The sequence below is a fragment of the Bos grunniens genome, chromosome 21 (genome assembly GCF_055505025.1).
Source record: "Bos grunniens cultivar Pamir isolate PY7600 chromosome 21, Bosgru_T2T1.0, whole genome shotgun sequence".
Lineage (NCBI taxonomy): Eukaryota > Metazoa > Chordata > Mammalia > Artiodactyla > Bovidae > Bos > Bos grunniens.
In genome coordinates, this window is record NC_141185.1 from 27,099,609 (window position 1) to 27,122,500 (window position 22,892).

General features: G+C 39.1%; 1 protein-coding gene across 4 annotated transcripts in view; it reads right to left on the reverse strand.

The window, feature by feature from the left end:
• NPAS3 (neuronal PAS domain protein 3) overlaps positions 1–22,892 on the reverse strand; it is a 958,674-nt gene that overhangs the window by 806,129 nt on the left and 129,653 nt on the right. The gene's annotated exons all lie outside the window — the stretch shown is intronic.

Genomic DNA, 22,892 nt, shown 5'->3' on the forward strand with positions numbered 1-22,892 from the left:
AAAGTAGCACATTATCTGTATGTCTTCCAGAAATGAAGGAAAGCTGAGGTGAAGATTATGCTGAATCAATTTATGAAGGTAAACATTGTTAACAAAAACCATAAAATAACCTAGAAAAGGATTCCAACCTCCATTTATCAACTAACAACAAGTTTATACTCCTCCTGATGTAATTGGTAACCTGCTATCTATAGAAAAACAAAATTACCCCACTCAAGACTTAGCAGCAGCAGCAGCAAGGGTTCTCAGCGGCTATTCGGTACAAGGTTCTCCATTTTCTGAGACAGGATCCTTTGCAATACTCTGTGCTTGGGAATTCTACAACTCTCTACAAAGGTCTACAATTCTCCTGTACTTTCTTGGGACATGAAGTCTTATTTTTGCTTATCAACCTCTCTTCATTATAAACTGATGACAAAAGACAAAGATCCGACTTGTTTTTAGGTTTCCAGGGAGTGCTGAGGGAGAGGTAGCAATAGAAACACAAGACCAGCATTTTTTTTTCTCTTAATTAATGCTATTTCAGGTCTAGTGAGAACTAATTATGGAAAACATAAAAATCCATTTTATATTACCAAAAACTGCATGTTTCTTTCATTGGCTGATGATCATAAAGGCCAACTCTGATTATTATAGAAACAAAAAGACCCATAGAGATGTGAAAGGTTTGAAAACTAAGCTTAATCTTTAAATAATTTAATCTAATTTCACCAATTAATAAAACACAAAGCTAAATCTTGGAATGTCAGAAGTTAAGCACAGTACAGATTCTTATGGACTCTGTAAAGATAGTTTATAAAAGAGTTACCAAATGATAATCTTATTGTTAACATTCAATAAAACACGGCCTCCCTAAATATTTTACAGAAGTTAATTTACAGGTGTAAGTACTCTCCTTTTGCCAGCTCGGTGGCCAATATTTAGCATAAAGGATGCAGTTTTCCAAGTGTTTCTTTGACTAATAGAAGCTATGATGAAATCTGCTCCAGCAGCCTGCAGAGACTGGCAGGTGGACCTGAGACCATGGCAAGCTCAGCTAAGGGAATCAAACATTCATTGTACAGTGGTGTTATAAGCTAAGGTAAGAAGAGAGGAAAAATAGCAAATGCAGGACAGACCTTGCAAAGGAAGGTCATGAAGAATTTTAATTATACAATAATATCTACTAGGTTAAAAAGAAAATTAATCTCCAAACAGAAGAATAAAAATATTTTTCAATGATGCAAGCTTAGCTACTTAACATATTGCTAATAAAACAGTAAGATTCCCTTTCCAGATACTATGTTCTTTAAACTTGATGAAAATACAGAAGGGCAATATGAAGATCCTGGCAGTCAGATAATTTTCAGAAATCAAACAGCATTTTTAGCAATAAGTGCACAAAATCTTGAAAGTCAGGGTTTCTACAAGACCCAGTGTACAAAAAAAAAAATATCAGAATTCCTACAAAAGGGGGGTTAGTGATCCTTGCCCTTCAATAATTAACATATCCTTATTATTTAAAAAGATGAAAACCTTCACTTTATACAATGGACAAGGGGGAGCAGTCTATTGAGTGAAAAAATAAAATTCAACACTTCAATTACAAAGTCTAAGGAAATTATGCTTAAAATGAGATTTTTCTTTCTCCATCATTCATCTAGATGGAGGTAGGAATCAACCTAAGAAGGGTGTGAATCTTGAAGTTCATAGTCAACAGATTAGAAAAATGTTATGGAAAACCTCCTGTCAATATGGTGGCTGTCAAAAAATGAATACTAATCACACAAGCTGGTTCTGTCATTAGCAGACATATCCATATCTTCGTTCTCATTCAGTGATCTATCTTTTTAAAAAGGGATGTGTCATCTCTGCACCATCACCTGCAACATGCCATGTGCTATGTTTGACTAGCACCTTGATTCACAGGCAACATTTACTAACAAACAGAGCTGAAGGTCACTATTTGCTGAGCACCAGTCTACGTTATCGGAGAAGGCAATGGCACCCCACTCCAGTACTCTTGCCTGGAAAATCCCATGGACTGAGGAGCCTGGTAGGCTGCAGTCCATGGGGATGCTAGGAGTCGGACACGACCGAGCAACTTCCCTTTCACTTTTCACTTTCACACATTGGAGAAGGAAATGGCAACCCACTCCAGTGTTCTTGCCTGGAGAATCCCAGGGACGGGGAAGCCTGGTGGGCTGCCATCTTTGGGGTGGCACAGAGTCGGACACGACTAAAGTGACTTAGCAGCAGCAGCAGCAGCAGTTTACGTTATCTATCCCTATCCTATAATGTTAACGTGTATTTGTTTCTTATAAGACATGGGTTAAATGGTGGCCATTTCTTTTAATAAGTCATTCATCTATGGAACTATTTCTAGCTACCTATTTATGCCCCCAGCCATTCATTATCTGATGAGTTCTTCTTGGTGCTCCATCCATATATGTAATTTTTAAAGTATTTCCTGGTCAAATCCTATTGAAGGACATAGGTAATTATGTAAACCACAGCCAGCATATTGGACCCAGAACAGTGATACTCAAATTCTCTGGTCTGCAAATCACTTTCCTGAGCCAGGAAATCACATGATCCACCACCCTAAACCTATGTTCACCTAGTAGCCCTTAAATAAATCTTGAAATAGTCAGTTTGCCCAAATAAAAAATTTACAGTCTTCTCAGTTCGAGTGTCATAACAGTCTGTCAGCTGGCCTCTTTCTCATTCACTTCATGCAAACATGAGGCTAGAAAAATCCCACATACTCCACTATTATTCAGCCCAAACCCTTCAGTTTATTGAAACCATATAAAAGGCCAAATCCAAATTCCTCTCTTCTCCTTCAAGGTCCCATAAATCCTTCTCATTTCTAGCAAACACCAGACAGAAATTCTTATTTCCATCCTCTGTCATATGCAAATGTGACTTGTTCATTCTCATCCAACAAGGGCCAGCTTAAGTCTCATCTTCCTCCAATAGCGTTTCCCAATTCCCCGCAGCCATAAAGGATCTTGTTCTCCTGGACTTGCAGAGAACTGAGAGACTTACACCATTCTTAAGACACTGAACATTGTCTTGTAAGGAAAACACTTGTCATATTCCATACCCTTGCACACATGCTCAGTCACGTCCAAATCTTTGTGATCGCAAGGACTGTAGCCTGCGAGGCCCCTCTATCCATAGGATTTTCCAGGCAAGAATACTGGAGTGGGTTGCCATTTCCTTCTCCAGGGGATCCTCCCGACTCAAGGATCGAACCAGCATTTCCTGCGTCTCCTGCATTGGCAGGCAGGTTCTTTAATGCTGAGCTACCCGGGAAACCCTATTCCATCCTCTTGTCCTGATTTAATTTCTTTCATACTACAAAGAACTATCTTTTAAAAATTATATATGTATCTGCTTATTGTCTGCCCTCTTTGGTCAAGTTTAAACTCTATGCTATAGGGATTTTTGATCTCCTGTTTACCACTGAATACCCAGGGTGTAGAACATTGCCTGGTACTTAGTAGGTATTCAGTACATATTTATTGAATCAAATTATTCTGAGTTCCACTCATAGCCTGAAGCTTACTTGAAATTGTGAGAATCTGTAGACATTCCTCAAAGAGATAATAAATTTTTCTTTGACAAATGAACATTTGTCCCTGAATGGAGCCAAATAACTTTCAAAACTAACATGAAGTGAAGTGAAAGTTGCTCAGTCGTGTCTGATTCTTTGCGACCTCATGGACTATACAGTCCACGGAATTCTCCAGGCAAGAATACTGGAGTGGGTAGCCTTTCCTTCTCCAGGGGATCTTCCCAACCCAGGGATCGAACCCAGGTCTCCCACATTGCAGGCAGATTCTTTACCAGCTGAGCCAAAAGGGAAGCCCAAGAACACCAGAGTGGGTAGCCTATCCCTTCTCCAGGGGATCTTCCCAGCCCAGGAATCGAACCAGGGTCTCCTGCATTGCAGGTGGATTCTTTACCAACTTAGCTATCTGGGAAGCCCCAAAACTACCATATCTATTCCCAAGATATTCCATTTCCCTTCAAACATTACCAAATTCACCTACTAACTAAAATGGAATATTAAATAAAGCTAGCAATGATATAAGCATCATGTTAAAAATCCATGTTTAGTTCATTTAGTTGGGGTATAAAACAAAATTTTTTAAGTTATAGAAATTATCAGGAAATTTCTAAATTAAAATGTTTTATAATATATGTTCATTTTTATAATTTTTCTTATAATGAAAATACCAATTATAATATGGATCACAAATAAGTATACACAAAAGAATACAGTGTCCCAAGGTTCCTATTCTATAAAGGCAGAGACTGGGTATTGAATTCACTCCCTGGAATTTCATGAAAACTAAAGGCCTAGGAATACCAGCTCTGCTAGATACCATGCCACGTGGGCACATTTCCACATAGTCCTGCCAATTCCAGCCTGACCCACGGCATCCCCCTTGTTCCAGTTCTAAACAAAGACTTATGTCAAATTATGTTCTAGCTTTGTGGTGTGGGTTAGGACAGGCCCACCCAACACATGTTCACTTGGAACCTAATCCAAATTTAGATTCTGAGACCCCTGGGGGAAGACACATAAGTACAGTAGCCCATACTGCTTTTTAAGTACTCATTATTTTTCTATTGCAAGGAAATTTCATGTTTGTTATGCCAGCTTTGCAGTTTATTGTGTACTTTGCATGCATATTATAGGTTTGTCTAAATTTCATAATACAGTGATTTCTAATGTATTACTTTGTGAGTAATACTTGTCCAATCAAGACTATTTTTTAAATGAAAATTTAAATCCTTTCCTGTTTTGTTTTGGGGAGGAGGTATTCCCAATGAGTGCAGAACATTACAATTTAAGAACAAGAATATTAATATTTTCCACTGTTCATTTAAAAGCAAAATTGTATCACGTGTCTAAATAGATACCAAAACATAATAGAATCTCTTCCTCAAAATGTGATGGAAACATGTAGTTTACAATTCTAGTCAGCATAACTACTCTATAGTGTACTTCTTGTTCAACTAATTTTCAGAATAAATTTGTTTTTAGTTTTTTGGCTGTTATTATTTTGACTAGGTTGCATGAGATTAACACTTAAGTGACATATAAAATTAAGACTCCATTCTTTAATAAACATTCTTTAATTTTTTTGTGTGTCACTTTTGTGGTTCATAAATGTTTAACAGCAGGTAACAATGGTATTAATCCATATAATAAGGAAGTTTAAAATAATTCATGGGGTCGCAAAGAGTTGGACACGACTGAGCAACTGAACTGAACTGAAAAATAATTACATTTAAAACATAATAAAATGCCTACTTTTAACTATTGTTCTAGAATAGGATATAGGGTTTTATTGGTTATTTTAATAATTTTAGGGTTTCCCTTGTAGCTCAGTCGGTAAAGAATCTGCCTGCAGTGCAGGAGACCCGGGTTCGATCCCTGGGTTGGGAAGATCCCCTGGAGAGGGAAATGGCAACCCACTCCAGTATCCTTGCCTGGAAAATCTCATGGACACAGGAGCCTGGTGGGCCGCAGTCCATGGAGTCACAAAGAGTCGGGCATGACTGAGCGACTAACAGTTACTTACTTATTTAATAATTTTAATTACTGCACTTAGTTCTCTGAACCTTTCTATATTTCAACAGAAAAGACCCAACTAAGAGATTGACTCCAAAATTGAACTTTATGAAAACTTTTTGGAAATTGCCTATTTAGCCACTGAATTGGGTCTCTCCTGAAGATGATGAAAAATCTAATCATGAAAAAAATCTAATCATGGCTTTTCTGTATCTTTCTATTATAATCAGGTAAATGTTGACCTAAAAATGTTTCTTGAGAGCTGAAAACCATCCTTTTTTATCCAATCCCATTTATGTCTTATTTACCAAGTTCTATGCATATTCTCTCATGGAATCTCAAAAATAATAATGGTGTTATTCCAAATAATGATAAACAATTTACCATGAAGTTCAAAGGTTGGATCTGAATCACTTAACAAACAGCAAAGAGATTATGGAACTACCTCCTGGGTCAAGGTCTCATGAGGGCAATTTGTGCCTGTTAATTGGTATGGACTAAATCTAAGAAAGAGAACAGATGCTGAAATCACTTATTTTCAGCATACACGAGACCAAAAATTCACTTTCAGTCTGCCATAACTATCTAAATTCCACATTAGAAAAAAGACTTCTAAGTTTGGATTAAAAAAAAAGAGCACCCATATCATTATATACTTCAAAAAGTTATTAAAAGTATGCTTTCATATGTTTATATCAACATAGCACAAGGTCTCTCTTGAGCATTCTCTGAGATTTATCATCTTAAATATCTTACATTCCTATTGTGCTAAATAGTCACCATTTTGTTCATTGGATAGTTTTAGTTAGTCCAGCATGGCATGAATGCACGACCAGGTACAGAACAACAAATACAGCCTTAGCTTTCCAACCAGGAGCCCCCGTGCCACATGCTATGATTATGAGTGATGGAGCTGTTCCACGGCAAGCTACTTTCAAATAATGATCCACAAAGTTAATCAGAAGGGCTTCCCTGTTCAATATTTACCTGTTACTCATTGACAGCCACTGTCTGCATGGCCATCCAGGATGTATACAGTGGGATCACGAATACTGAGCTCAAACAGAACCTGAGTGCCTTGCTGGAGTACCAGGCACAATGAAAGCCAAATTAAGCTGCTCTTCAAAATACCCTGATACTAAAATTGTCTGTGTGAGTTCCATTGCTCCTTCCTGGATTTGGAGGACAAATTAGCTGCTGATATCAAGAGGCATGAAAGGATGAACAACCACATGAGGGGAAAAATAACGGGATATTAGGTATCAAAACATAAACATGGAGGGGAAAATAGTAATTTCCTGTACTTGGGCAAAAAAAAATAATATTCCCTTCTTGATGTGATCTCCTTGCTTTTACGTACTAGGAGAGTCATATCTATCCTGAAAATGATCTTTCTCATTTTAATACACATTCAACATTTTAAGCTAAAAAATAAGAAAACATTCATCTTTTTACATGTTAGGCATTTAAACGCTGTCTGTCAGTCTGTCAATCAAACGCACCCCAGAAAAGAATGCTGACCAGACTCCATATCCACCCCTGAAGAGAAACAGATAACCAGACTGATCATAATACAATTCTTCCATTTTATTTTGTAACCACCAGCTAGAGAGCAAGGCTTAATACAAGATCTTATTATTTACATTATTAACACAGCTTGGCAGGTTTAAATACAGGCACTTAAGGGATGAAAGTCATTCCAAATATGAACCCTCTTTCATTTTCCTGAACATTTACTTAGGTATAGTACACAGTATTTGAGCACTTAGTATGTGCCAGGCATTGTTCTAAGTACTTTACATGTATTAATATACTTATTCCCCATGATAAACCCTAAGAGAGGGACTATTATCATTACTCAGATGGGAAAAATGGGGAACAAAGAGCTTATGTAACTTATTTAAGATCACTCAACAGAAAATAGTGGCACTAGGGTTTGCACACATCCATCTCCATCAGAGCCTGTGCACTTACCCTCTACACTGAAGTTGCCTCTAATGCCTTTAGCACTACTGAGACCGTAAGACAACCACTGGCCTTTAACAATCTCCTTAAGAAGGCTTGTGGAGTGAAGAATGAATTAATAGCTTTAAGGAACTCACAATTTTATTGAGAAGATATTATCCAAACATACACCCACACAGACTTTTAACTTTTGTATGTCACGCCTCACCACTTTATGAATGAGTTTCTAAAAGGTATATATTAGCATATATATGATCAACTTCCCCCAAATATGTGATACAGAGTAAATGACTAGTACAGATTTAATCTTGGACTCAGTATTGACCCCCCTCTCTTCTGCATCCTCCCCTCAATCCACTGCATCAGAAATCCTGTTGGCTCTCCCTTCAGATTAGATCAGAATCCTAAGACTCCTCACACCTCCACTTGTACACCATTGGTATGAGTCACCTTGCTGATGGTCGTAGTCTCCCAGCTGGTTCCCTTCTTCTACCCTCATCCCCCACAGCATATGCTCAGCTAGCTGTCAGACTGATTCTAAAAATTAAATGATATCCCATTACTCCTCAATTCAAAAATTTCCCCAAGGCCCTATTTGAAGTAGAGTAAAAGCCAAAATCCTTACGTGGCCTGCCAGGGGTCTATGTGTGGGCTCCTATTACCTCACTGACCTGTGTCCTGCTACCATCCTCCCTGCTCATGCAGACCCCAATGTCCTTGTGGTCTTTGAACACATCAAGAAACTTTGCACTTCAGAGCCTTTGCTCTCTCTGGAATATCTTCCCCTGCCTATCCAGAGGCTTCCCTGGTAGCTCAGTTGGTAAAGAATCCACCTGCAATGTAGGAGACCCTGGTTCAATTCCTAGGTCGGGAAGATCTGCTGGAGAAGGGATAGGCTACACACTCTAGTATTCTGGCCCGGAGAATTCTATGGACTGTATAGTCCATGGGATTGCAACAGATGCCTAACTCTTTCACATCCTTAGAGGGAAATGTCATATGTTAAAATGGAGCCTCACCTATCTGAAACCATAACAAAAGATCACCCCAGCATTCCTAATTTCTTCTTAACCAATATTTTTCTTCCATAGCACTGACCACCGCCTAACAGAGACTATGTGATCTACTTGGTTTTCAACATTTATTGCTTATTGCCTGTCTCCAACTGGGAAGGTGAAGATTTTGGTCTTTGTTCACAGATCTACCCCAAACAATAGCTTCTGGTTATAGAATGTGCCCAATCAATGTGCTGAATTAGGAAAGGAAATAAACCACTATGGATAAAGCAAAGGCACAGAGATAGTATATGCGTTGTACCTAACACAAGTGGACATGTTTCACAGACAGGAGCAGAGAGTTTGTGTTGAGAAAGACCTTGGGGGAAAAGCAGAGGCAGTCTAGAGCAAGACTAGGAGGTGGAGGGCAGTTTAAACAATACGTTGTAGACACCATGTGGTAAGAATGAACAGTCAAGATTGTGAGCAAGAAAATATGCTAGAAACATTATTTTAATCTGATAATTATTAATAAGGTGGCCCAGAAATGAAAATCTGTATTGCCTTGCAAGGTATTTTGTGTACGGTAGACTCAAGTATTTAACTTAATAAAACTAATGAAATGGAAGATAAGATGACTAAGGAAGAGACTGCAACAATCTAGGCATGAAATAAGAGCTTAAATTAAGGACATGGAAAAATAGGAGAATTATTTTTAAATCATGCTGCTCCTGCTGCTGCTAAATCGCTTCAGTCGTGTCTGACTCTGTGTGACCCCATAGACAGCAGCCCACCAGGCTCCCCCGTTCCTGGGATTCTCCAGGCAAGAACACTGGAGTGGGTTGCCATTTCCTTCTCCAATGCATGAAAGTGAAAAGTGAAAGTGAAGTCGCTCAGTCATGTCCAACTCTTCGTGACCCCATGGACTGCAGCCTACCAGGCTCCTCCATCCATGGGATTTTCCAGGCAAGAGTACTGAAGTGGGGTGCCACTGCCTTCTCCATTAAATCATGCTACAAGCAGGATATTTCAGACTACAGAGAGGTAGAAGAGAAGATTTCAAAAGAAAGCCTGAACAACTAGAAAATTTAAGATAAAGCAAAAGAAGTGTCAGGTGAAGGGGAACATTCTAAGGAAGGTGTGGCATTCTTTTCTTGGAGAACGGCTACCGTGTCCAGGAAAGAGCTCTAGACTGGAGATCAGGAAAGCCTTTCTTTGTAGGAAGGCCAGGCCATACAGCCACCCTGTAAAATTCTTCAAATTTCTTAAGGGTTCTTTTAGTTTGGTTGGCTGAGGATTTTCTCCATGTAAAATAGAGATAAAACACAGTTTACTGGGTTTCTTTGACGATTAATTGGGAATGACCATGTAGAGTTTACAAATTTGTTGGTCTTTATATGCAGAGGTTGTTGATATAAAGTAGATCACAAGTAGAGACATCAAGAGTTTGGAAATACAAAATGTGAACTTGGAAAGAGGTAGGGCTTGATATGGCGGCTTTTCCCCATTGCTCAGTGGTAAGGAATCTGCCTGCAATGCAGGAGACATTGATCCCTGGGTTGGGAAGATTGCCTGGAGGACGGCATGGCAACCCACTCCAGTATTCTTGCCTGGAGAATCCCCATGGACAGAGGAACCTGGTGGGCTACAGTCCAGAGGGTCGCAAAGAGTCCGACATGACTGAAGCCACTTAGCACACACTCAGGGCTTGATAACAAAAGTTTTGGATTTATCCATTTCTGTGATAACTGCAGTGTAGGAGCAGATGGAATTGCCAAAGGAGAGACCTAATTGACCCCATACTAGAGAGCACACAGCTGGGCATACAGAGGACACTGAGTGTTTAAGTGCCTAAAATGTTCAAATACAAGAACCTGTCCTCCTCTACAGGTAAGGCTTTAGGTTCCTCAGTGTCTAATTCTTTTGCAGAAATAGATTTCGGGACCATCCTTCACTAGACGATGAATGATTCTGTGGAAAACTGTCATCCTGCTCCAAGAGGCCATATCATTCTGTTCAAAGGGGATAAACTGCTGGGCCAGACTGACTCAGATTATTCTGCTATAAATAAGCTACCAGACTGAACCTTACCATCTGTGTAAACTTGAGCAACTGGCCTACCACCTCTGGGCCTTTATTTTCTTGAGTGCAAAATGAGTACACTACTTACTTATTTCAAAAATGGTTGTTCGGGTCAGTTACCACAATGCCTAAAGACCACAGAACACCACAGTTGGAATCTGTTCCTCCATTTCCTTCTGATATCAGATCGGTTACTGCATATGGAAAACCAGCCAACATAGAGGCAAGAATGGTGAAAATGAAACCTAACTTCACTATCAAGAGTTAAAACTTTTGTCCCTAGAAGGATCAATTTAGCCTCAAAAGGAAAGACCTCAGCATCCGTGAGTATCCCCTTTGATTGCAGAATAAATGCAGCTGTATTGTCTATGTCACAGACCTCGATTTTTGAGGACACACTGTACCACAGCAATCATTTGTGTCCTTCAAGTTTCTCCTGAACAAAGCCAATAAAGGTATTTGTGGGGCAAGTGAACCAAATCTGTCACTAAATCCTTATTAAAAAAAAAAATACACTACTTAAAATCTGCTGGCCCATAATTTCAGTTTCGTCTTCCCTTCCCAAAGGCATTTCACAAGTGTGATAAATTAAAAACAAAAATAGCATTCTTTATTCCTACCAGCCTCATATAAATTGTTATTAGCTCTGGGCAAGCAGCATTCAGAGAAGGGGGTAAACAATCTTGCTATTAGATGAATTTATAGATCATCAAGAACTCAGCAATTCCCCCTACTCTCCACCTTTATCCCCAGTGGATGTGTCTCCAAACCTCTGCTCTTTAAAAACATGGTGACATGACCACCACTGCTTTCCCTGATATTAATTCAAGACGTAGGACACCTGATGAATTTCTCCAGGGGCTGAGAATTAGAGCTGCTGCTTATTTGCCCCTTGCAAGCTATCAAGTAGTGAGGCAGTCCCTAGAAAAGCACGCTGCCTCCCTGGAAGTGAGCAAAGACGGGCCTGCTATTACAGATATTCCTCACTTTTCTGAAATTTCCTTTATATCACTTTGCTTTTATGAAAGACTACATTTGTACCTGTTTTAATAACTGAAAGAAATCAGAAGAGGACTTTCACATTTAGGGGAAAAGGCAAAAGCAAAAATAGCCGTCAGTGTTTGTTTTGCAGTGAGCCGTTACAGGCAGCACACGGTGTGAGCAGCGAGAGGCACCACCAGCCTCCTTCCCCAGGAACTACGCTCAGCATCTCGGCATCAAGCCCTCGTAGCTCTGAACTGTGTGTGTGAGCATCTGTCTTCATCTCCATTCATTTTGTGTATCTGTTAACAAAATGGGTCCTAAGGTAACTGCTGCTTTGCTTTACATCATTTTGTCTTACAAAAGCTCTCATAGGAATGCTCTGCTTTCTGATGGCTGGGGAATCCTGCCCTGCAAATGTAGTTCTTCACCAGGAGATCCAGCTAGTGTCTAAAGGCTTGGGAGACTGTGCCCAGCAGAGTCAGGCCAACTCAATTTCACTCCTAAAACAGTTTCATTAGTGTAGTTGCAGAACAGAAGCAAAGCAAAGAATCAAAAAGATTGTGCACCTCTACTGGCTGCAAGGCCAAGGCATGAGACTGGCTGTGCTTCACTCTGAGCACCCCTGACAGACAGTACTCAAAGAAATGAGGCTCTTCTGGGAGCTTATGTTGGTTGAAATGCAAGTTATGAGAACTGCTAGAGAAAGAAACAGATCTTTCATCATCGGTTTCTTAGGAGTCAAAGCAAAGAGTGATATATTAATATATCACTATATATTAATATAAAATCTTCTATATAAATACTACTGTATTTATTGCAGTCTTTACAGCTGAACTGAAGGTAGGGAAGGGAAATTAGGTTTTAAATAAGATACAATGATAGTCTATTTAAATTGCATAAATATCAAGCACTCAGTTTCAAAGAATCCTGATTGATACATGAATCACAAAGGTCTCAGGTTTGCCAACGGAAAATCACTCAAGAATACTTTTCTTACACTCTGGTCATTGAAAATCGTCCCAGAAACCAGACTTCTCTCTGCTTTGAGAACTAGAAGAAAACATCTCAATGCTGAACACAGTAAGTAGAATTCTCTTTTTAAGCAACGTAAGGAATGATGCAGCAGACGTGGCATGTGAGAAAATGAGTTTGTAAAGCAGCCAAAAGGCTCTATCTAATCACATAACGGTTACTTCTTAACTTCTCACACATGTACATATTCTGACCTAAAAAGCTGTATGTTTCGAGTCCACCATACCCCCTCACAATTAGCTTCATTCTACAACTTTCTACCTTTCTATGTGGACTCTGTAGATTAAATTATTGGCAGGATAGAGAAGGATTTTTCTGCCAAAAATTTTATCACTAGTGCTTGCTGGAGTTCTTGTTTTTTTCTAACAAAAGAATTTAAATTCCCCACATAAGAAAGTAATAAAAGTTCAAAAAGGAAACACAAACCACAACAGAAAAGAGTATATATGTATATCTCTATATATAGATATATATAGTGTAAGAAAGCAAAATTTCTGCAGAGAGTAGTTTCTATATGGAAACTGACTATAGTTTCCAACTTCCCTTAAATAAGTTGCTTGCGTACAAGTTAGAACACTTGGCCCCAGGTATTTCCTAGCTAGGGCAACCTGTGGATGGATTCACAAGGAAAACCTATATTCATGGACATACATCTATCGAAGATGACATGCATATATACACAAATACATACAAGGATAACCACCAAATTGTTAATAGTGGCTGTCCATGGGTGGTGCAAGTACAAATGATTTTTTTTTTCTTTAGGTTTATATGTATTTTCTATAAGTTCTGCAATGAAATGTGTTACATCTCTATTCAAAAAGAGCCTTTCCAAGAGAAAACAATAACTAGTCTAGGAATTGCCTCCCCCGAGTCCACCAACCCAGAGCCATGGGCTTAAAGAAATATAATTTCAAGAATATTCCCCCCAACACAAGTTGATGGCCTTCCACAGTATACTCAATAAGGTCCAAAGTAACACAAATCCAAGGTCATCACTGAACAGAGGACAGGGAATTCCCTGAGTCACTAGACAAATACATGGAAATAAAATTTCTGAGTAACACTGAAACCACAATCTCTTCTCTCTGTTGCTGGAAAGACTATTAAAGGAGCATGCTAACTACATACCTTCTCATTTAAGTGGATTTAAAAAATCTTGTTGCATTTTTCTGCTGTAGGCTTATGCATAGTTTCAACACAGATCATAATACTAAGTGACATTTCCACAATATTTTAATGTCTTTTTCATTGGAAATTAAAGAAAATATAAATTTTCCTAAGCATATGAAATTTTCTGGTGTAGGAAATTAAACAGTGATCCTGAATATCCACTAAAGTTCACAAGCACTCCTTATAATGGAATACTGTATTCTGAACGCTATGAAAGTGAAAATCCTTGCATTTATTTATGTAACACACAGTAACAAACAACAAATTTAACATACAAGTCAATGTGTATGTTAAAGTTATGTATATGCTAAAGGATATGTTCCTTTAGGACCTTTCAATTCCTTAACATTTCCACAGTCATAATTGTTTATCTGGCTGGAGGTTGAATGACTATTTCCATTTTGCAAACAAGAGCTCTAGGTGGTAAATAGTCGTACCCTAAGTTAGATGAGTAACAGTACAGCTCATTTAGTGAGTTTTTACTATATGCCAAAAACTACAGGAAGTGTTTTTGTAGCTTAGACCTTACCCTCTGAAGTCAGACAGACTGAGGTCTAATGCAGGGGTCAGCAACCCACTCCAGTATTCTTGTCTGGGAAATCCCATGGACAGAGGAGCATGGTGGGCTATAGTTCACAGGATGGCAAGAGTCAGACACAACTTAGGGACTAAACCACCACCACCAAACTTTTTCTGTAAAGAGCCACAAAAAGGAAACATTTGAGGTTTTGTATCCCATATGGTCTCCATAACCACTATTCAACTGTGCCATTAGAGCACAAAAACAGCTATAGATAATGCTTAAGTGGTTAGATATAGCAGTGTTCTAATAAAACTTTATTTATAAAAACAGGCAGCAGGAAAGGGGAACAGGTGTGGCCAGTGAGCCATAGTTTAGTGATGCTGATCCAATCCCACTATATCCTACCTTCTTAAGCCTGAGTGAGCTATTCTATAAGCCGCTGTTAACTGTAAAATAGTGGTAATAATCACACACAGTGCCTGTGTTTATTGTAAAAACTTAAAAATGTATGTTAAGCTATTAGTCCACTGCCAGAAATCAGCATCTGGTAAAACATTATAACTATCTTCATCATCACATTGATCCTCAAAACCAACTGTGAAATAAATATTTTTGCCTCCATTTTAGAGATAAGACAACAGAAGCTTAAAAAGTAACTTAGCCACTGTCCTACATCTAACAGACAACCATAGGGCTAGATCAAACTCAGATACATTTCCTCCAGTAATGATTAAATATTATTGCATGAACTAGTGGACCTAATTAGACCAAGGCATAATTCTTCTATTCTACGGCATAAACTAAGTCCAAAAATTCACTAAAGACACATTTACAGACTCAACACACAGCACAAGCTGTTCTTAAGGTGAAGAGAATTTGTTAAATCCACAGTTTATGTATAAGCATAAGTTTGCTCTATTATTTTTTAAATCTGTGCACAAGGACATTAGTCTCTGTCCCTCTCTGAAACCACGCGTTAGCGATTTTGAACACTGTACTTGAACAGCATGCCTACAAAAGGCTCATTGTCGCTCTTTTCCTCTAACTTGACCTTTACTTTCTGTTCTCAAGTTTCTAGAGTTCTCATACATACTGCAGGTGTGTCAGTAACCAATTATTTTTTAAAAATCCAGGCAGTCACTTCTCTCATAATGAAAATATACACTCCGGTGAAGCCAATTAATATTCTTTCATTTTAAATCACGCCTCCTGTGCCTGTCCATTTTTACTCTCTGGCATTCCTTTATCTTGAATTACAAGTGGCCTGTGAGGAGAAAGGCAAATACGGAGTACCTCAAGCCAAGAAAAGCAGTCAATTCGTGGACTGGTCCTGAACTGGATTGCACATTGGGAGAGTCCTCCAAGATGTTTATAAATAGAAAATAAGTTCAAACTAACAAACACAGGATGACTGCACATTCTTCCTGCAAAGCACACTAAGTCACTTTCTAAACAGAGGAGGCGCTGAGGCTGTGGGCCACTCCCGTGGCAGGTTTCCTGCCCCGGGTCTAAGTTGCTTCCAGAGCTACTCGCTCTAACAGACAGTCTGTTCTACCCTTGCCCCTCCTGAAAACCTGCCCAGGACTGCACAGGGGAAGCAGTCTACCTGATGCCTTTGCCACCCCTCCTTCTCCAACTTCAACTGTCCTTCCTCCCCAGCCCTCCACTCCTCACAAGTGCTATTTGTGATTTGCTACACCGGGGTCTCAAAGAGTCCGACACAACTTTAGCAACTAAACACCAACACCATAAATACCCATCTTTGGGCCCAAATCACCACTTCAAGCACCTCTCCCCCAAATCAGCTATCTCCTCCACCATCAAGACTCCAGAGCCCATCTTGATTATTAAAAATAATTCAAGATGGTAACGACAATCCTAGATGCAGGAAACCCTCTTACACTGTTGGTGGGAATGCAAACTAGTACAGCCACTATGGAGAACAGTGTGGAGATTCCTTAAAAAACTGGAAATAGAACTGCCATATGACCCAGCAATCCCACTGCTGGGCATACACACTGAGGCAACCAGAATTGAAACAGACACGTGTACCCCAATGTTCATCACAGCACTGTTTATAATAGTTTATAATAGCCAGGACATGGAAGCAACTTAAATGTCCATCAGCAGAAGAATGGATATGAAAGCTGTGGTACATATACACAATGGAATATTACTCAGCCATTAAAAAGAATGCATTTGAATCCATTCTAATGAGGTGGATGAAACTGGAGCCTATTATACAGAGTGAAGTAAGTCAGAAAGAAGAACACCAATACAGTATACTAATGCATACATACATGGAATTTAGAAAGATGGTAACCATGACCCTATATACGAGACAGCAAAAGAGACACAGATGTAAAGAATAGTCTTTTGGGCTGTTTTGGTGGGAGAAGGCAAGGGTGAGATGATTTGAGAGAATAGCATTGAAACATGTATATTGTCATATATGTAACAGATCACCAGTCCAGGTTCAATGCATGAGACAGGGTGCTCGGGGCTGGTACACTAGGATGACCCTGAGGGATGGGATGGGGAGGGAGGTTGGAGGTGGGATTCAGGATGGGGAAGACATGTACACCCATGGTTGATTCATGTCAATGTATGGCAAAAACCACTACAATATTGTAAAGTAATTAGCCTCCAATTAAAATAAATTAATTCGTTTTTAATAAATAAATAAATAATTTTAAAATAAATTAAAAAAAAAAGAGAGATACAGATGTAAAGAACAGACTATTGGACTCTGTGGGAGGAGGCAAGGGTGGGATGATTTGAAAGAATAACACTGAAACATGTATGTTACCATATGTAAAATAGACTACTAGTGCAAGTTCCATGCATGAAGTGGGGGACTCAAAGCCGGTGCTCTGGGACAACACAGAGGGATGGGGTAGGGAGGGAGGTGGGAGGCGGGCTTGGGATGGGGGAGGTGTATGTGCACCTGTGGCTGATCCATGTCAATGTGTGCCTGGGCCACCACAGTGTTGGAAAGTGACTGTCCTCCAATTAAAATAAATTAAAAAAAAAAAAACTCTTTCTTGGTGCCACTCCCGTTGTTTACATTCACCTCTCTAGAAGCACCTCTCACAGGGAACCCCAATTACTTATTCACCTCCCAGTCTTCCACGCTTTTGGAGGGCAGAGCTTTTCTTAGACATTTTTGACTAAGTTTGTGTAAAACAGCACCTGACTTGTGGGTGGCAATCAAAATACACTTTGTTAAATGAATAAATTATTTCCTTCTAAGCTAGTTTGGTATTAGCCCTGAATAATATACATTTATGCCATCCACATTACCAAGATATGCCACTTCAAGTCATTTGCAGGCAAAATCATTGGTGTGATGCTAAAATTAACTGGGAGAAACCACCAGAAACCATGCTGAGGTCTGAAAGGCATGATGTGGAAATTAGAATTCATTTGGCTATTGAAGCTGTTCTTGCTACAAAGTTCAATGTCTGTTTAACATGCAGATTCTATTAGAGCTCTTTATGAAGTTTACTGTATATTTCTCTTTTCTCAATTCTTTCGTATTTACTGATCCAAACACCACTGGCATGTATTATTCTTATGTGTGTGAGGTGGGGGAGGGGGTGCCAGTTTAATAGCAATCTATCAGTCAGGTGAAATAACCAGCAAAAGAACTTGCTGCTGCCACTGGAACCTCCTTGACCTTTCCCTCCCCTTCAGCACTGGTGACCATCTCTCCCCCAGCAGACTGCCTGACAAGGCACCTGTCTTGTTCTCCTTAATTGAGAGGACACGTGCAAGTGGTTTGGCACTGTCTGGCACAATACAGTTGATGAAGACTGGTGAATTTCTTCTGTCTTCATTCTCCTAACTCTTATTCCTGGATCCTGTTAATTCCTTCCCTCTTCTGAATCTGAAATCTTCCCATTCCAAACCCCTACTTCTTGGCCAAAGCCAGCCTTGAGTCCTCAGTAGGAGAACACCCTCTTTCTGAATTTGTTCCTTTCAAGAAAGAGAAAAAAATCACCCCCTACTCTTCCAGGCCCATATTAATTTCTCCAATCCCTGACAGGGGTGTCTGAAATTATTCTGTTGGATAAAACCATTTTTAGCTTGAGTTCTTTGCTCGGAGTTGCTTGTTAAAATTCGAATGGCCCTGAGAAGAGTAACAGTATCAGTTAACAACACCTGATCTGCAGTAAGAGGGACAGACAAAAATGCATGCCCCATCTCTTTGGGGAAAGTCCAAAGCATGAAACACTACCCAGGTATCCAGGTGGAGTGAATTTCACAGAGCAGAAAGATGGGCTTGAGATGGAGAAGGTAGGAAACAAAACCCCCACAAATTTGCCAGTGTTCCCTTATCCTTAGATGACACCTGTCTGTGTGTTAGTCGCTAAGTTGTGACCCCACAGACTGTAGCCTGCCAGGCTGCTCTGTCCATGGAATTCTTCAGGCAGAAATAAGGGAATGGTTGCCATTCCCTTCTCCAGGGGATCTTCCCGACCCAGGGATTGAACCCTGGTCTCTGGCATTGCAGGCAGACTCTTTACCCTCTGAGCCACCAGGGAAGATACCTATCTAGTAAATTACAAATACCTTCTCAATCTTGGCTGCACTATGAGACTAGGAACCCTGACTTAAATTCCTTTGATTAAAATAGTACAGCAATGCCTATCAAAATGGTATACAGCAAAGGCTCAATAAATGGCAGTAACTTAAGTTCCAGCCTCCCCAGACTCATTCTTAAAGCTGTGTTCAGCAACAGTCATTTAAGGATGCCTAGTCTTCCTCAAATCCTCTATGGTAGTGTCTAACTAGGTAGACAGATCATCACAAACTTTAAGGTCCTAAAGGTCTTTGTCAGCTGACACTTTTCTACCTACTTACCTTTCCTGACAACCACACAAACACAGGTGATTTGATGAATTTGTTGCCACAATTCTACCTCATGTCCATGAAAGTTTCTTTTCCCCTGACTCAAATATTTTCTTGTCTTTCTTTAAAAATAAATTTTAAAGTCATCATAGTTATTATGGAGAGGGATGTATTTTTTTTCCCGACTCTCCATTGTACTTTGATGATTGAAAGTAGAAAACAAAAACTGCTTTAATTAGAAGCAACTGTGTCAACTCCCAATCATATCTACCACTTTATAAATGGACTCTAAAATCCAGAAATACAATTGTAAATGATATAAAGAGCTGAAAACAGGGAGACAGATCTGGGACCTAAAAGCTCATAGTACTTAGCAAAATGACAGTTTAACATAAAGCAATGAAATTTGTAAAGTATTTACAATGTGGTTAGTGTTTACGAAAACACTGTATTCCTACCCTTCGCCAAAATATTTAACATCACCAATTACTATCTTAAGTCTTAAACTGTCCATGTCATAATCATTTAAGAAGCTAGAATAACAATTATTTTGAAATCATAAATTATGGACATTTTGAAATAATTACTCACAGGTTTCATATTTCTATGTACTTTAAACTTTCAATATTATTAAAATAATTATTTATCTTAATATTAATAATTCCCACTAACATCTAAGTGCAACATACAAAATGTTTTAAAATGTAAAATAATTAACAATAATTATGAAGCCATAGAATTACAGTTGGAAAGAATATCACTCCCCTTAAGTGATACATGATGGTAAGTATTTAACAATTAGATGAGTATAGGAAAGCATCTGATATGCAGCATTTCCCAAGGTTTTATAGCACAAGTAATTTCCCCAATTTCATGTTACCAACATGAAGTCAGGGGTCACAGAGTTGGAACGATAAGCCTACAGTCGGCTCTTGTGAGCCCATCCAAGCTGGCTCTGGCACATCCTAAATATGCAAAACCAGACAGTGGAGCCTTTCATTCCTGAACGGTTTTCACAGACTGACCACTGCTTTATAACCCACTGTACCTTGAACACTTACTGACTTAACACCCATACATTACCGTGCTTACATGTTTACTGACCAACTACTATACTGATTCTGGATATATAAAACACAGTGGTGAACGCATTGTACCTCACAACGCACCCTGTGTGCTGTGCTTAGTCGCTCGGTCATGTCTGACTCTTTGCAACCTCATGGACTGCAGCTCACCAGGCTCCTCTGTCCATGGGGTTCTCCAGGCAAGAATACTGGAGTGGGTTGCCATGCCCTCCTCCAGGGCATAATGCACCCTATGTACATATATATGAGTTTAGGTACACATACACATGTACACATATATGTGAGTTTAGGTACACACACACACACACAAAAACCAACCCAGAAGCTTCACAAGATAAAACACACTCTTCCTATATGCAATGCACAAAATTTTCTATTCTCTTCTATTTCCTTTTTAAATATCTGACCTTGATCCATTAAATTGGATTCATAATGCCACTATTTCAGTAGAACCCCCCAAATTGAGAAAAAGTGTTCTACTGGACGCTAAGCTCACTGAAGATAGGATTAAATGTCTCTTGTCTGTGTCTAGCCATGTGACTAGTAGTAATTTCTGAGGCCCAAGAAGGTTTAGTGACTGCCCAAAGGTGAATCTGAATCTGCCAACTTTGTTAAAATATCCCTCAAGGCAAGTGATCATTCATTACACAGAATCAGTATATTCACGGCTCAACATAGAAAGCTAGAGGGTCTTTTAAGACAGACACTCCTTCACCAGAAATTGATGGAAATGTTTTTTTATAATTGTACTAAAGCCTAGGCCTGTCTGCCTAGGATGACTAAGCAAATCTGAGTGGGCAGCATTTCCCTTTTACTGATAATATTCACCCCTAAAAAGTGTTGACAAGACACCTATCTTTTTCACAAAACATTTCCAATTCTCTAGGAAGGGAACCTATATAAATGCTGATAAAATTAAATATATTATATAGAATATACATACTCCCATATATAATATACATTAACATCAGCTTTCCAATAACCAGAAGCCAAAGGTTTAATTGGAGAAAATACTCACTCAGGAAAATAAAGTCAGGATCCATGGCCTTTTCTCTTCAGTGTGCTCATGCACCAATTCCTTTTTATAGGTGCTATTAAATGTACACTATAGTTTCAAGACAATCCAGATACGTATCTTCACTAAAATACACAGCACCATTAATCATCTCAGTGACAATGCTCCAATTTAACATCTTGGGGATTTCCTCCCCTTCTTCATCATTTATTTGCCAATATTTCCTTGTTATGAATATCCCCCTAGTGACTTTCCCTGGCAGTCACAGCTGTGCTGCCTACTGTGTCTACCTTGACTACAAATAACACCAATTCTTAAAAGAGCAAGCCCTTCAGATGACACCTCCGGTTCGAAGAGAAGCCTGGCTACAGACTGAATTCCCGGAGACCCCATCCACACTCTCGCGAGTTTGAACTGATAAACCTCAGCTTCTAAGCAGATAGGAATGTTAGACAGGTGATGCTGGCCTAATTACAAATGAACAACAGTTGGCTGAATGGTCAACAATCAACTGCTGCTTTATATGGTCCTTAAAGGACCCCCTTCTTCTACAGCAAAAGGCTTTCTCCGAAGCAGCCACGGATCACAACAGAGCCACAAAATCACTTAACAAATTACAGAAACCCAACTACCAACAGCCTCAGTAATTATGACTCACAGATAATCAGAATTTTCCAAAAAAAATACCATCAGAAACAATTCTACATTATAATTACACTAATTCTGATGAAGATAATAACACTATTTAGGCAAAAGAATATCAAGAAATAAAGCCAGAGAAAAGTTGCAAAGATACAAGAAAGAGTCCCAGTGCCATCCAGTATCTACTTCTTGTCCACTTCAGAGAGCAGCCTCCACAGGCTCCAGGATTTCTTGATCTTTTATAAAATGGAAACCATGAAAAAATAAAAAAACACTCCACAACCAACTGAAGAAGGAAATAAAAGCAGAACTCACCAGCTTGTATTCAGATAGGAGGTTTAAGGAAAAAGTGTACTTTTTTCAGTAATAAAACTCTACTGCAAAAGAAGAGTCTGAAGACAGAAACACACCAAAGTAGATTTGCAAAGTATATCCAGACAGGCTAATGCCTTCAGTGAAATTGTGTTTACCTTACTTTACATTTTCTATAGGGAGATTTGATTAATTAAAAGTTAATGTTGCTTCTATCAATATTCCATAACTTTTCTGGAAAGCTCTTTTTTTTTTTTTCAGTTTTGGGAAGACACCAATTTAGACTATTGTGTTAGACAAACAAAACCACAAAAGGCTTACCAGTCAAGCTAAGATACATTAAAATGCCTTTCCTCCCCAGAGCAGAGTGTTTACTTCAGCAATAGTAACAACCCCTCGTTACCAACCATGCAGATTCTGTTAAGTAATGGACAAAGCAAACGGCAGCAAAGGCAGAGGACTCAACTTCAATTTAACTGTCCTGTAAGGTACATAGTAATTAGCTGCAAAGCTCTGAAATCTTAGCTAGCATGTTAAGTCTGCTACATGACAGTATAATTTGACTTCTTAAAGGATTATGCAAATTACAACTCATCATTCCATTACAGGATTGAAAAAAAGTGACAGCTAATTTATACATAACACACCTTTCAAATCC